Source organism: Anabrus simplex, chromosome 6, assembly GCF_040414725.1.
Source record: "Anabrus simplex isolate iqAnaSimp1 chromosome 6, ASM4041472v1, whole genome shotgun sequence".
Taxonomy (NCBI): domain Eukaryota; kingdom Metazoa; phylum Arthropoda; class Insecta; order Orthoptera; family Tettigoniidae; genus Anabrus; species Anabrus simplex.
Genome location: NC_090270.1, coordinates 134,978,181 through 134,994,101, shown reverse-complemented (window position 1 = coordinate 134,994,101; position 15,921 = coordinate 134,978,181).

Sequence of the window (15,921 nt, the reverse complement as noted above, 5' to 3'; positions counted from 1 at the left end):
CTACTGCTATTTAAAACTTCACCTTCCTTTAGCGTGGATTCCCGGAAATAATCTGAGTGTTGCACTGACTGAAACCCTACATAATTTATAGCGGTCGCTGCTACAGTCGAAGCCATTACTGTCCGGCTTTACCTCTTTATTTTACAATCACAAGTCAAAGCTTACTGCCCTGATTGTAATGAACTGCACTGTCAATGGTCTCGTGAGTGCCCCATCAAACGACTGCAGCTGTTCCCGTTAGGGGCGCTAGCTACTAAAAATCTCGTGCGCGCACGGTCCCTATAGCGCCTGACGCATTGTAGTACGGCAATCATACCGCGCGTAAGAGGACCGTGAGATTCGTGCTGGAATCTCGGGATGTGCAACTGCTGCGCGTTTCGTTTATCTCAAGCGTCAAATTCACGTTGCAATATCTCGGGATGTAATTGACATATTGCGATGAAACAAACGCCATTACTTATGTGATTTTTCATATTAACGACTGCTTACGAAATAACACAGGGTGTCCATTTAAAAAAATGTAAGTCGATGTTGAAAGTACTGTTTTCCTACGTTTTTGACTGGCTCATAGTATTCACTTTAATTAGCCCCTTCCCTGCCTTCATGCCCGTGAAAGCCATTTTTCAATAACTCTTGTTGTTCCAGATATATCTGCGGTGAAAGGTTTAAGTGGGCCACCCTGTAGAAGAGACCCGACCTTCTAAGGATACCAGTAAAAGAGAGAGAAGGGCGACAACAGGCGTGGAAATGAAAGGCATCTTCGGTCTCGCAACACTAATACTGTCGGGGTTGGAAGAGAACAAGAGTTTTCCAAAGAAGGTCGAATATGAAATATGAAAACCAGGAGCCTGATACTAGAGAGTGGAAATAATATCAGTCTCAGCTACCGACTAAGTGTGCGCCAAACAACTTTCCTAAGTTGTGAGCCTTTGGATATCTTTACCACAGGCAGAAGATACAGAGACACGCGGGGGTCATGCAATGAAGTAAGTCAACAACGTAGGTAACCGCTTCGTTACTGTAGGGAGCAGGCACTACTTGCTCCGCTCGTGACCAAGGGAGGACGGAGCAGCAGACAGGATACTATCTGCTCCTGACGAGAAGTCACGGCAGCTTGCAGGTACGGCATGAGTAACAGATACTACACTCTAAGCTACAAACATTGGTCGTGAAGACGGTGCTGCTCTCTCAAACAGATGCATATTCATAACTGAACTGTTTATTATACAGTACTTTTAACCCCTGTGGGTGGGGGACGCAGGCGAAGAATACACCCACGGTATCCCCTGCCTGTCGTAAGAGGTGACTTAACGGGGCGACCAAGGGATGATGGAATTGTAACCATGAGATTACTTGTGATTAGTACCATTACGTGAGGAACACTATGGATCGACGTTACTTGCGATTGGTACCATCATGAGCAACACCATGGGTATTGGCGTTGCCTGTGATTCGTACCATCGTGTACATCCCACCGAGGTGGGGGAGCGGGCGCGCGGCTGCACAGACTAATGTCCATGCGGGAGAAGGTACCGTGTGCTGCGCAAAATTGTGTAGGATTCCCTGTATTCAGAATGGATCTGCGTTACCTATGAGTAGTACCACTGTACAAGAAGCATCATGCTTGTACGTCACCTGTGATTACCACCTCGCACGGTGGTACTAGTCACAGGCAATGCAGACCCATGGTATGTCACACATAATGGTACTATTCCCAGGTAACACCGACCCATGGTGTTCCTCACACAATGGCACTACTCACAAGCAACGCAGACCCATGGTGTTCCTCACATAGTGGTACTAATAACAGACAATATAGACCCACGGTGTATCATACATTATGGCACCACCCACAAGTAACGCACACCCATGGTGTTGCATTCGGGAGATAGTGTGTTCGAATCCCACTGTCAGCAGCCCTGAAGATGGTTTTCCGTGGTTTCCCACTTTTCACCAGGCAAATGCTGGGGCCGTACCTTAATTAAGGCCACGGTCGCTTCTTACCAACTCCTAGGCCTTTCCTATTCCATCGTCTACATAAGATCTGTCTGTCGGTGCGGGGTAAAGCCACTAGCAAAAAAAAAAAAAAGAAAAAAACCCTACACATCTGAACACAAGGACGACTAACATAAAATGTGTAACGTTTCCTCATATATCGTGAACAAATGGATTTTCAATAGTTAAAATACATAATTCTTTAGATTAAATACACGAACTCAACGCAGAGGGCTACTTTCTATTGTGGCCGCGACCAGTGTTAGTCATGCTACATCCCCATTTTGTGAATGGGTCCAATGTTCGGTTGCTTGCATACTAGCCCCTGTATTCGTCGTGCTATCTACATTTTATAGTTCGTTCCTTGTTATTTTCTTTTTCCCCCAGTTATCCATGTTTACTTTACTATCAGCGTTGGACAGTTTACGATAGTAGTTTATTTTAAGCTCACTTTCTTATTATTACCTTACCTGCATTCTATGTCGTCTTTCCAAAGTGATTTTAAAATTATGTAAATATAGTTAACATTAATGCTTCACGGCCTGTACTTGTAGACATGATATAGGCTTTTGGGCTTATGCCGTGTCTAGGAAAACAAGGTAAAACTCTTTACGCTTCCCAGAGAACTTTTCTCCGCGTCGGAACTCTTTACGTTTCGCAGAGAACTTTTCTGCGGGTCGGAACTCTTTACGTTTCGCAGAGAACTTTTCTCTGCATCGGAACTCTTTACGTTTCGCAGAGAACTTTTCACCGCGTCGGAACTCTACGTTTCGCAGAGAACTTTTCTCCGCGTCGGAACTCTTTACGTTTCGTAGTGAACCTTTCTCCGCGTTGGAACTCTTTACGTTTCGCAGAGAACTTTTCTCCACGTCGGAACTCTACGTTTCGCAGAGAACTTTTCTCCGCGTCGGAACTCTTTACGTTTCGCAGTGAACCTTTCTCCACGTCGGAACTCTACGTTTCGCAGATAACTTTTCTCCGCGTAGGAACTCTTTACGTTTCGCAGAGAACTTTTCTCCGCGTCGGAACTCTTTACGTTTCGTAGTGAAACTTTCTCCGCGTTGGAACTCTTTACGTTTCGCAGTGAACCTTTCTCCGCGTCGGAACTTTTTTACGTTTCGCAGTGAACCTTTCCCCACGTCGGAACTCTACGTTTCGCAGAAAATTTTGCTCCGCGTCCTGAAAAGAAAATCTCGACTGTTCCGACGCAGCATAAGCCCAAAAGCCCTTATCATGTCTACAAGTAAATATTATTTATAATATTCCAATAACATACTGGTTATTCCCAGTATACCCACAAAATTTTCTTCTTATTACTTCTCTCAATATGCATTTATGTTTAAAATATGAGTTTCACAGCTACATTTCTTGATATTGCATTACAAGTAAAATAAAATGCGTAATTTGTAATACTATTCAGCATTTAATGTATAAAAGTGTCGTTACAGATCTCGTCTCATTGGCTGAATGGTCAGCGTTGAGGCCTTCGGTTCAGAGTGTCCCGGGTTCGATTCCTGGACGGGTTGGGGAGTTTAATCATCTCTGGCCCGGGGATTGGGTGTTTGTGTTTGTCCCAACACTTTCCTCTTTATATTCACACAATACATTACACTACCAACTACCGCAATAGTGATTACATCCCTCCATATAGGGTTGGCGTCAGGAAGGGTATCCGGTCGTCAAACAGGGCTAAATCCACATGTGCGACACAGTTCGCACCCGTAACGCCACAGGTGTGAGAAATGTGGTAGAAAAAGAAGAAGAGTGAGGTTACAGATCATCAGTTGGCCCCAGTCCGACTCTTTGGCTGAATGGTCAGCGTGCTGGCCTTCGGTTCAGAGGGTACCGGGTTCGATTCCCGGCCGAATCGGGGATTTTAACCTGCATTGGCTAATTCCAATGGCTCGGGGGCTGGGTGTTTGTGTGTGGTGTCCCCAACATCCCTGCAACTCATAACACTATCCTCCACCACAATAACACGCAGTTACATGGTAGATGACGCCCACCCTCGTCGGAGGGTCTACCTTATAAGGGCTGCACTCGGCTAGAAATAGCCACACGAAATTAATTATTAATTAGTTGGCCCCTTTGGTTGACTTTCATTCTGTAAGCCATACGTACGAGCTGACAATGTGATCACCCTTATTGGTAACACCCCTCTGTACCTTCGAAATTGGCACTTTGGCTAACATTCGAAAACAGCACTTTAATATTTTTCAATCTGGTTTATGTGACATCCATACAGATAAGTCTTATGGCGACGATGAGATAGGAAGGGGCTAGAAGTGGGAAGGAAGCGGCCGTGGCCTTAGGTAAGGTACAGTCCTACCATTTTCCTGGTGTGAGAATTGGAAACCAGTGGGGTTCTAACCCATTATATTCCGAATGCAAAACAGCACTATAAAATGCTATTCTAGTAGTAATCGAACATTTTAGGAGTTGGCCTACAGGTCCACGAGCCTAGCCACTGTACTTGGTTGAATGGCCAACTAGGGGCATTCGCTTAAAAGGGTCAGGGTTTTATTCCCAGCCGGGCCAGGAGTTTTAGCAGCATATAGTTAATACCTCTAGGTAAGGGCTGGGTGTTTCTGTTCATCTGAACCCATCACCACTGGCTTTCTGAACCCAAGTTGGTGAGGTCGATCCCGGCTCAGTCTGGTGGTAGGGCCCGTAAATCGGCACGTAACAGAACCTGTGGGAAAAAATTGCAGCACCTCGGGGTCTCCAAAAACCACAAAGATAGAGTAAAACCTGTCACATCAATAATTTATAACATTATTAATTTATTGTAATTTACGTTCCCATGGTTTTATTAACAATTTGCTTTACGTCGCACCGACACAGATAGGTCTTATGGCGACGATGGGGTAGGAAAAGGATGGGAGTGGGAAGGAAGCGGCTTTGACCTTAATTAAGGTACATCCCCAGCATTAACCTGAATGGGAAACCATTGAAAACCATCTTCAGGGCTGCCGACAATGGGGTTCGAACCCACTATCTCCCTAATGCAATATCGCAGCTGCGCGACCCTAACCGCACGGCTAACTCGCTCAGTAAGTCTAGTTCCATGTCATTTTTGTTATTATATTTTCATTTAATTTTCATCTTGGTTTCGTGAAAGAAAGGGAAGGATAAGGTTTCCTTTTCATAATCTCAAAGGGTCGAGTAAATTTTCATTTATTCTTTGTGCCAGCTGGAGTCTACCGCATTATGTTATATTTAGAAGACATTCGTATTCTACTGTAACAGTCAGAAGCAGGAAACAATTCTTTTGTCCAAAAAATGGCGAATTTATATTTGCGACTGCATTTGTATAACTCAAGATATTTAACATCGATAAATAATTGCATGTGATATATATACATTTGGCAGTATGATTTCACTAGCCTGTTTTCTGTAATTGAACTTAGCTTACAGTTGTGGTCTAGAAATTCTCTCAAAACGACTCGGTTAAGAGGAGCGCTCGTTTGAAACAACAATGAGATATGTGGGAAGGTGAAGTAAGCCAGCTGAGGAATGCCTTAGTGGTCAGGATATCCTGTCGAAGACAGGTGTAGCCTCGTGGAAACCAACCGCCTTAGTGGAGCAATTAGCCCGCATACCAATATTTATGTTTATTAAATTACGGTTATTGATAAAAGTTAAATGAGGAGAATATATTTAATTCAAGAACTGAAGTTTGTTACCAGGAAGAGAACTTTGTTACCCGACAATAAAACCTTGGACAGTTCCTAATTTGGAGATTGAAAGAGTAGAGTTTAAATTGTACGGAAATACTTTTTCATCTGGAAAGGAGGTCCGACTCGTTGGCTGAATGGTCAGCGTACTAGCCTTCGGTTCAGAGGGTCCCGGGTTCGATTTCCGGCCGGGTCAGGGATTTTAATATCTTCATTGGTTAATTTCAATGGCCCGAAGGCTGGTTGTCTGTGCTGTCCCCAACATCCCTGCAACTCACACACCGCATATGACACTATCCTCCACCACAACAACATGCAGTTACCTTCACATGGCAGATGCCGCCCACCCTCATCGGAGGGTCTGCCTTACAAGGGCTGCACTCGGCTAGAAATAACCACACGAAATTTTAAAAAAATCAGGAAAGGAGGACATGAGCCTTAAAATTGTGCAATTATTTAAAGAAATCCTCTACAAGTATCTTCATTACCTGTCTGAGATCACCAGGGGGCAAAAGGTAAGTGGTTCAATTTCACATCAATTCAACATCTGCCTGAAATTTTTCTCCACGATTTTTTCCAACGTATCTAGTGGAAAATGAAACGGAGAATAATTAGGTACAGTTTAAGCTTCTGGCAGGAGGGTCTCTGAATGAGGAGATAAAGGCATTTAGGAATAAACTCGACACATGACGCAGTGTGTATAATGAAAGGGAGAATAATTAGGTACAGTTTAAGCTTCTGGCAGGAGGGTCTCTGAATGAGGAGATAAAGGCATTTAGGAATAAACTCGACACATGAAGCAGTGTTTATAAAGTAAATCGATAGTGGGATCATATGAGGTAAATAGAGGATGATAGCTTACCTAGGAGAAGAGTGGATTCGGCCAAAGAGGGTATGAGAAGTAGAGAGAAACCAAGGTGACGGTGGTTTGTAAAGATTTAATGATAAGAAGTGATGAACTAAATGAGGCTACAAAGCTAGTTAGAAATAGAGGACTGTGGAGGCGTTTCGTAAATTCACAGAGGCTTGCAGACTCAACGCTGATGTTTATAACAGTAAATAATAAAGTATGTATGATTTTGTATGTCTACTCCTTCGTCCCATTTCAAGATACGGAGCCGGGAATGAGATGAAATGTATTTATATGGCACGTTTAACGGCCGAATGCCCTTCCTTAAGCCAACCTCAACTGAGGAGATAATGAAAATGAAATGAATGATGGTGAACTAAATTGGGTTAGGAGGTGGCGTACGAATGTGGAACTGTCCCGGCATTTGCCTGGAAGTGAAAAGGGGAAAACGGCGGTGATTATTATTATTATTATTATTATTATTATTATTATTATTATTATTATTATTATTATTATTATTATTATTATTATTATTATTATGGAACTTTGGCTTCCTGATACCAAGAAGGCCCGTTCGATCTTGGCTCAGTTTAGTGACATTTGAGGGTATTCAAGAACACCAGCCTCGTGTGGTAGATTTATGAACACTTAAAATAAGCTCTGTGGGAAAACATTTCGGCACCTCAGCGTCTTCGAAATGAAAAATCGCCAAGATTCCCTTCCAGGATGGACGAATATGAGAATTCAGTTAATTTCGCTTTTCACTTATATCACCAGAGGTTGAATGCCCTGGCTCCAGTCCATCAAATCAAATCAAATCGAGTCTACTCCAGAGACAAGCAACTAGTTGACACTTTTCTCTTCTCAGCTGAGTTCTCGAAACTTCGTCTCTCTCAAGTGTTTTAAATTCGTGCCAGAGAAGGGATTCAGACTCGAGCTTATGTGTAGAGAAGGTATCGTGGTGGCAGCATCGAAATAATTAACACTTCATTCAATGCCCTCTGATGCAACATGGTACCAATATGTTAATGCAGGTGTACTGGATGTCCTATGGACTACCTGACAAAGTGCTGTGGAATACTTAGTCTGTCAGAAATCCGAATTCAAATATTTACCACAGATGTCCTCTCTACTAAACGACTATATATGAAGAGATACTCTAACAATGTATATTATTGCATAATAAACTCATAAAGTTCAGAGATGCTGTGTTGGTCTTCCAGCCTAAACTGCTACAAGGTAAGAATACTGGCAAGATTGTATTATCTGTACAACACAACAATATAAGTGCCTCATGATACCATAAATGGTGTTAGTATCTCTTATTATTTCTTTCTTAATCGGTTTACCCTCCAGGGTTGGTTTTTCAATCCGACTCAGCGAGGGATCCTATCTCTACTGCCTCATGGGCGGTGTCCTGGAAGGTGAGATATTTGGTCGGTGATACAACTGGCAAGAAGGACCAGTACCTTGCACAGACGGCCTCACCTGCTATACTTATCTGGGGCCTTGCGGGGTATCGGAAGATTGGAAGAGATAGACAAGGAAGAGGGAAGGAAGCGGCCGTGGCTTTAAGTTAGGTACCAACCTGGCATTTTGCCTAGAGGAGAAATAGGAGACAACAGAAAACCACTTCGAGGATGGCTGGAGTGGGAATAGAACCCCACCCCTCTACTCAGTTGACCTCCCGAGGCTGATTGGACCCTGTTCCAGTCCTCGTGCCACTTTTAAAATTTCGTGGCAGAGCCGGTAATCGAACCCGGGCCTCCGGGGGTGACAGCTTAATCACACTAACCACTACACCACAGAGGCGGACAGTATCTTTTATTACGGGTCCTAATTAACTTTCTGGTTGCCTCACCTGTTTCATAAAAAAATATTTAAAAATTACAGCAAAATCTCGATTATCCGTGCTGATCACAGGACAAGGTCGCACGGATAACTGAAAATACGCATAATACGATTTCGTGCATTTCAATGCACAACGAAATTTTTAATAATACAGAACGTACAATACTGTTTGAAAATGCAATAATATCAAACAATTCAGACATTTAATAACCACTTTCTTCAGTAAAGTAGGCCAGTTTAAAAATGACTTACAACGTCTATTGTTGGTAAAAAAAACTTCAGGTACAAAAGTATATCAAACATGTTTTTGTTGTTAGGTGAAAAATAATCAGTAACTTTCTTCTTTTATCTTTCGAGTTTCATTTAAGTTCTTTAGTATTAATTCAAGCTTTTGTTTCACACAAAGTTAAAAGCACTTTCTTCCGCTTCGTAACCATGACTGCTATCACACTGCTCTACAGTACATTGTTTAGTGTTTTGTTCTCGAACAAAGCATGCCGCCAGCACACTTGCAGTCAAGAGCGCGCTCGAATTTCAAGCGCAGTTCACACGTATTCACAATGCCGTGACAAAAACAGAGGAAAATATAAATAATTAATATTGCAATATACCATAGGGGCGCACGGGTAATCCTAATCCGCACTCGGATAATCGGGAGTTTGCTGTACCGTATTATTTTTCTGTTTTGAAACGCTAGTCATGTGGATGTATGTATGTCCAGTCTTCAGCCCTAAGGCTGGTTGGATCCTCAACAGCTCTGCCATCAGCTGTCATAGATGGCCTAGGCATCACTAAAGAGGCGTACTAGGGAAATGAGGAATGATGTAGTTTCCCGTTGCTTTCCTCACCGAGACAGAAGTTGTTATTACATATAAGTCTGCCAAGCCCACTGAAATGCATGCACCGACCGATCCTATGAGCAACATTTTCATATCATTCATAGCAGGGACTGGCTGCACAAGGAATGGCATTACTAGCATCGCTCATACCTCAGTCACTTTCATATTGTCAAAGCCAAGGATAAGACAGAGACAGAGTAATGAAAGTAACAAAATTGCTCTAGCCCATACCAGAAGACATAGTGCACTGTAAACACTAGGTCCTGCCAGCAAAGGTATCTAGTCATGTGAACATTGCAATATTTTTGTAGACTCACTTCTATAGTAGAGTTTTTTTTACAAGATAGGTCTTATGGTGACGATGGGATAGGAAAGGCCTAGGAGTGGGAAAGAAGTGGCCGTGGCCTAAATTAAAGTACATCCCCAGCTTTGGCTAGTGTGAAAATAGGAAACCACGGAAAACTATCTTCAGGTCTGTAGCCAGTGGGGTTCGAACCCACTATATCTCGGACACAAGCTCACAGCTGCGCGCTAACTTGTCCGGTCCTACAGTAGAGGTAAAGGTTCTGAAAATGTATTTCTAAATGACGAAAAGAAGAATAAGTGGCCATCTGCAGGGCACCAAGGTAACCCAGAAGCTGGATCTGCTCGCGATGGTGTGTTATTCCGTTGCCAGGCGACGGACAATGCAGACGCCTAACGCTACACTCTGGAATATTGATCTGCGCCTTCTCCTCCCGCACCCCGTCACTAGTCGCTCCGTCCACAATCGTGTCCCGACTTGAGATAAACACACGGCTATGGCTGTTTTATAGTTCTTTCCGTCACGTTCTTTTACTGGAAGTTCCAATAAAGAAGGATGAAAGGGGCCGAATATATTTTGACTAAGTGATGGGTGTGTAAACCAGTTTTATAAACAGTAGTTCTCTATGTTCCTTTGTCCTGTCTTATGGTTTCTATAATACATCAATAGGCTTATTCTTGCTCATTTTTCCAGCTCCTTCATTACCGGCCGGGTCGAAGATTTTAACCGCGTCATGTTAATCATTCGTACTCGGGGCTGGATTGTTTGTGCCAATGTACACTTATTTATATCCGCATAAAACACCAAACTGTCAACCGCTACAGAAAAACGCAATACAGGATGCATCCCTCCATATAGGGTTGTCGTTAGGAAGGACATTCGGCTGTAAAACAGGATTTTTTGTTATTTGCTTTACGTCACACCGACACAGATAGGTCTTATGGTGACGATGGGATAGGAAAGGCCTAGGAATGGCAAGGAAGTGGCCATGGCCTTAATGAAGGTACAGCCCCAGCATTTGCCTGGTGTGAATATGGGTAACTACGGAAAGCCATCTTCAGGGCTGCCTACAGTGGGATTCGTACCCACTAGCTCCCGGATGCAAGCTCACAGCTGTGCTCTTCTAATCGCACGACCAACTTGTCCGGTAAAACAGGATTTCAAGTCCACGTGTTTGACTTCGTTTTTACACCCACGACCCCACCATGGTGTGGAACAAACAGCAGCATCAGAAGAAGAAGTAGAAGAAGACGTTTTCCTCATTTCAAGGCAATTGGGCAATAATATTCTAATCTTGGTATTTCGTCACTCCTGCCGTCTCCCACCCTTTCACTCCCCTGTGGTTGGGGGCGGTTGAACAACACCTACGGTATCCTCTGCCTGCCGTAAGAGGCGATTGAAAGGGGCCTCAGGGGCTCTTAACTTGCGATCACGGGTTGATGAACACGGGGCCCTTACCTCAGTTCTGGCATTGCTTCCACTTACTTGTTTCAGGTTCTCCACTTTCACCAATCCTATCCGACCTTTCTTGGTCAACTCTTCTTCTTTTCCGACCCGACGGTACTAGGTCACGAGGCCTAGGGAGTCCTTCATGTCCACGCCTTTCGTGGCCCTTGTCCTTCTTTGGCCGATATCTTCATTCTAGAAGTGTCGGATCCCTTCCATTCTTTTCCCCACTGATTAACGTTGACGGAGGATGTTGCCTAGTTGTACTTCCTCTTAAAACAATCACCACCACCACCAGCACCACCAGCAGCAGCAGCACTCCAATCCTTTTTTCTGTAAATCCTCTGACACGAGGCTTGCGTATTTGAGCACCTTCGAATAACACAGGACTGAATGAACACCGAAACCGTCAAATTGGGCTCTGAAACTAGCGCTTTACCGTTTGAGCAATTCAGCACGGCTCATTTTTTGGCTGTGAAAGTATGAAAATAACTGACATGACTGGTATAAGAGCGAGGTTAGTAACGACATTCCTACGTAGCCAGTCGTTGACATGAAAGGTGTGAAGGTGTGGCTTGCGAGAGTAATATGTAATAGACCCTGCTGTTTCGGTGAAGAAAGCAACATAAAACTATATCTTTCCGCATTTCCCTACCAGCTCTCCTGGTTCTCCTGCCTGCGTGGTTCGGGTCATGTAGCTGTGAGCTTGCAATCGGGAATGATGTATTCGAACCCCACCGTCGGCAGCTCTCAAAATGGTTTCCGTTTTCTCCCGCGTTTACAACAGGAAAGTGCTGTGGCTGTACCTTACTTAAGGCCACGACTGCTTCCTTCCCAATCCTAGTATTTCCCATCCTTGCGTCCACAGAAATATTTAATTTGTTAATGCGACGTTTCACCACCAGCCTCCAATGCATACATGGGTTGGGATTCGAACCCCCGCCACCTTAGTGAGAAGCCAGTGACGATGTCATTCAACTATCACACCCCCACATCCCTGTGTCGTGCCCTTGAGAGTCGGAAATAGCTGGAGTGTTCTCGTCATGCTCCTCGATCCTGGATGGACCAGTCGCGAAATTTCGGATGGAGACTTTCCAAACAAGTGTCTGCTTCTGGCAGGTGTTCACCCGTTCCTCCTGCTACCAGTATCTACTTGGCCTCCGTTGTCTTGAAATGTGGCCGCAGTATCTCAGGAAGGCTTCTCCAGGAGTCTGTCCTTAACTTTGAACTCTTTGAGAACCAATAAGTTATGTTGATCCGGTGTTTCGTCTAAGGTATTCGGAGAACACGACAATAGACTCACGTTTCCAGCGCTTTTTATCTCCTTCCTGTAGCTGTCTTAACAGCCCATGTCTCAGCGACGTATGTGGCGATCGATAACATCGGCGCTTTGGCCCGTTCCTGATTATATCGTCCATATCTTGTTGAATCTGGAGTCTATTGAAGGGATCTGCTTATCTCGACTGAGCATCCTCCGTTGTTCGAAATTAAGGCTCTCAGGTAAAGTGTGTTTGTGTCCAGCGCTTGTCCTGATTCTCTATGAAGTGAGATGAATGCGAGTTTTTACGATCGGATGTAAACCTTATCAGAGGAGTTCATGAGACAATATAAACGCCGTGGTATATGACAGTAGTAGAGTAAATGTCTGGGTAGTGAATACAATTTAAAATTTGCTTTACGTCGCAAGGACACAGATAGGTCTTATGGCGGCGATGTGATAGGAAAGGCCTAGGAGTGCGAAGGAATCGTCTGTGGTCTTAACAAATAAGGTACAGCCCCAGAATTTGCCTGATGTGAAAATGGGAAACCACGGAAAACCATCTTCAGGGCTGCCGACATTGGGGGTGGGTACTAAATATAAAACAAAACAAAAAAACAAAACAAACATGGGCGTTTGCCGTAAATGCAGATCAGTAATGATTGATTGAATATGTAAAGGTAGTGGAATATAAAGATAATGTCCAGAGAAGGCAGGTGACTAATACTGGTGAATTACTGAAATTTACCTGTGGTATTAAAGGCATTTGCATAGCAGATATCCTGGATTCAGGAGGTCAATTGGACTGTATAGCAACTGACCTATCTAAGGCATTTAATAGGGTAGTTCATGGGAGACTACTGGCAAAAATAAATGCAATTGGACTTGTCAAAAGAGTGACTGAATGGGTGGCTATGTTTCTAGAAAATAGAACTCAGAGAATAGGCGAAGCTTTATCTGTCCCTTGCCAAACCCTTGAAAATTCCATTTTTTTCGGGCTTTCATGGCGCAACTCGAACACGAAAGCATTACAAACTGCGATCTCCAATAGCCAAAAGAGCCATATCACTACATTTTCCATCAGTAGTTCCCTGATGTAATCCTCTTAATCCACTTAATCCTCTTAATAAATGCAACGGACTAGTCATTTGAGATGTTTTACTGAGCACGCAACATTCATTGACAGAAATACTCTAGTAACTGCTGACGTGAACTCCACTTGAGAATTTCATTCGAACGTAGCGAGCTAACCCTGACCCAGGGTTGGAAGTATGTTGACACAGATAAGAAGGTAACATAAACAACAACTCTCTGAAAGATCCTTAATTAAAGAAGTCCAGATATTTTATGTTCATTGGGAGTATATCAGACCTCACATAACCGGTTAAAGGATAATCACCTTTAAAAGGGCAATGAAAAATCGGTAATTATTATTCAGCAGGCTTATATTAAATGCATACCGGTACCTAAGATATTTATTATTTAGTATAAATGTAAAATTAATGGTAAATACTCTATAATTTCAGATTGGGTGTTTACTATGTTGGTGGAACTCATGATTCGAAGCCTGACGAAAGAGATCTTAATATTATAACTGCACTGAAGATCAATTTGAGCCTGATGAAAATCCGTTTGATTCGAGTTCTATTTTATTTCATGATTCATTTTCGCGTATTGGAAGATATAATTGTCTATAGTAGAGGCGTCTTGCTCCGAGGAGATTGTAACCGAAACAGCTGCGACAGATGACACCATACAAGTAGAATTAGTGACTAAAATCAGTGAAAACGTTGAAGTAAACTTACTGATCGAAATGTTGTTGACTCTAACACATCCAAGCACGTTAAAACTACAATGAATGACTGTAAATATATTATAACCAGTTCATTATCAGTATTATCACTTACTAATGTTTACGAAACTAATATAAGACTTTGTACGAAATAGTATGGAGTGGCGCTTCATATCGGTGTTTGTTGGAATCAGTTCTAACATAGGCTAGAGGTTACCAGTCGTTGCGCAGGTAACTGTGAAGAAGCCGATAACCATTGTTTCGGAAACTCATTTTAAACGTATCACCATGTTAAGTCACGGATAACTACTCATCTACAGATAACTGCCATTCGAGAAATTGGCCATTAATGTGACAATAACGTTGAGGATCTCCTCTGGAACATCTGGAAGTAATCTGTCTTAGAAACGATCTGTTCGAAGGTTTCATAGATTAATCTCTGAATAAATTTTATCCTTCTCTAGGTTATATTTTAAATATAAACAATGCTTTATTTTTCTTAAAGGTGTCTGCGGATCCCCTCAAACACTGCTGTAGATCACAGAAGGACCGCGAACCCCACTTTGGGAACTCTGCTCTAAGTGATGCAAGAGGGCTTCTTAAACAAGCGTTGTTTCAATTCAACATTACTCTTCCACAATGGTTTTAGTGTATCCTAATATCTAAGTACACATGTGTTTTAACCCACTTTAGTGCTTCTAGGCTTTTATGCAACTGTTTCTAAGTCTGTGATGAGTGTTTTGGAAACAAATACGCGGTAAGTGGGCAGTCTGGAGCCAGCTTGGCTACAACGTGCTATTGGAAGCCTGGGCATGCGCCGTTAATGGCTTTCAAGGCTATTAGGGGATAAAAGTCAATGTTCCGCTACAACTCAAAGGATGCTAACCTACAACTCAAAGGATGCTAACCGGAGATCCAATGGACGAGGAGACTATAGCAGAAGCCTTTACTTTAAGGGTTGTTTACACTTCCATGGTCAAATATCGTTCCTTCCCTGTCCAGATGACTATTCCCTTCTTAAGCTTAATCTACGTCCTTCTAATATTTTTTCCTTCGGATAACTGTATAGTCCTCCTGTGTGGTGTAGTGGTTCGTGTGATTAGCTACCATCCCCCGACACCCGGCTTCGATTCTCGGCTCTGCCACGAAATTTGAAAAGTATACGAGGACTGGAACTGTGTCCGCTCAGCCTCGGGAGGTCAACTGCGTAGAGAGGGGTTCGATTCCCACCTCAGCCATCCTCGAAGTGTTCTTCAGTGGTTTCCCAGTTCTTCTCCAGACAAATGCTGTGTTGGTACCTAACTTAAGGCCACGGCCGCTTCCTTCGCTCTTCCTTGTCTATCCTTTTCAATCTTACCATCATTCAAAAGGCCCCTGTTCAGCATAGCAGGTGAGGGCGCTTGGGCGAGGTACTAGTCCTTTTCCCCCGCTGTATCCCCTACCAAATATCTCAAACTCCAGGACACTGTCCTTGAGGCGGTAGAGGTGGGATTCCTCGGTCCGGCGGAAAAAAACAGCCCTTGAGGGTAATTAAATAAATAATATTGTAATCGAAAGAATGAAAGCTTTCATTTCTACGATAGGTCATGAAGGTCTCTGGAGTAGAGGAAGGTTAAGACTTCTACCACCGTATTCGAAACCTCGATACTAAATGGTTATCTCTCTATTATACTCCCAAGAATTAACCTGAAACTGGTTTCTTTTGTAGGTTGACAGAAAAATTCGGAAACGCTTTTAGATGAAATCACACTTCAAAACTCTTCAATTTCAGAACTCAAACAATATCGTGGTAAACGGAATCATCTAATATGAATTGTGCAGCGACAAACTGGCCGAATACCAGACGTGGTGGGATGGGGTGCGATAGGGTATCGTTCACGATCTTGGTTGCAATGTATTGAGGGTAATT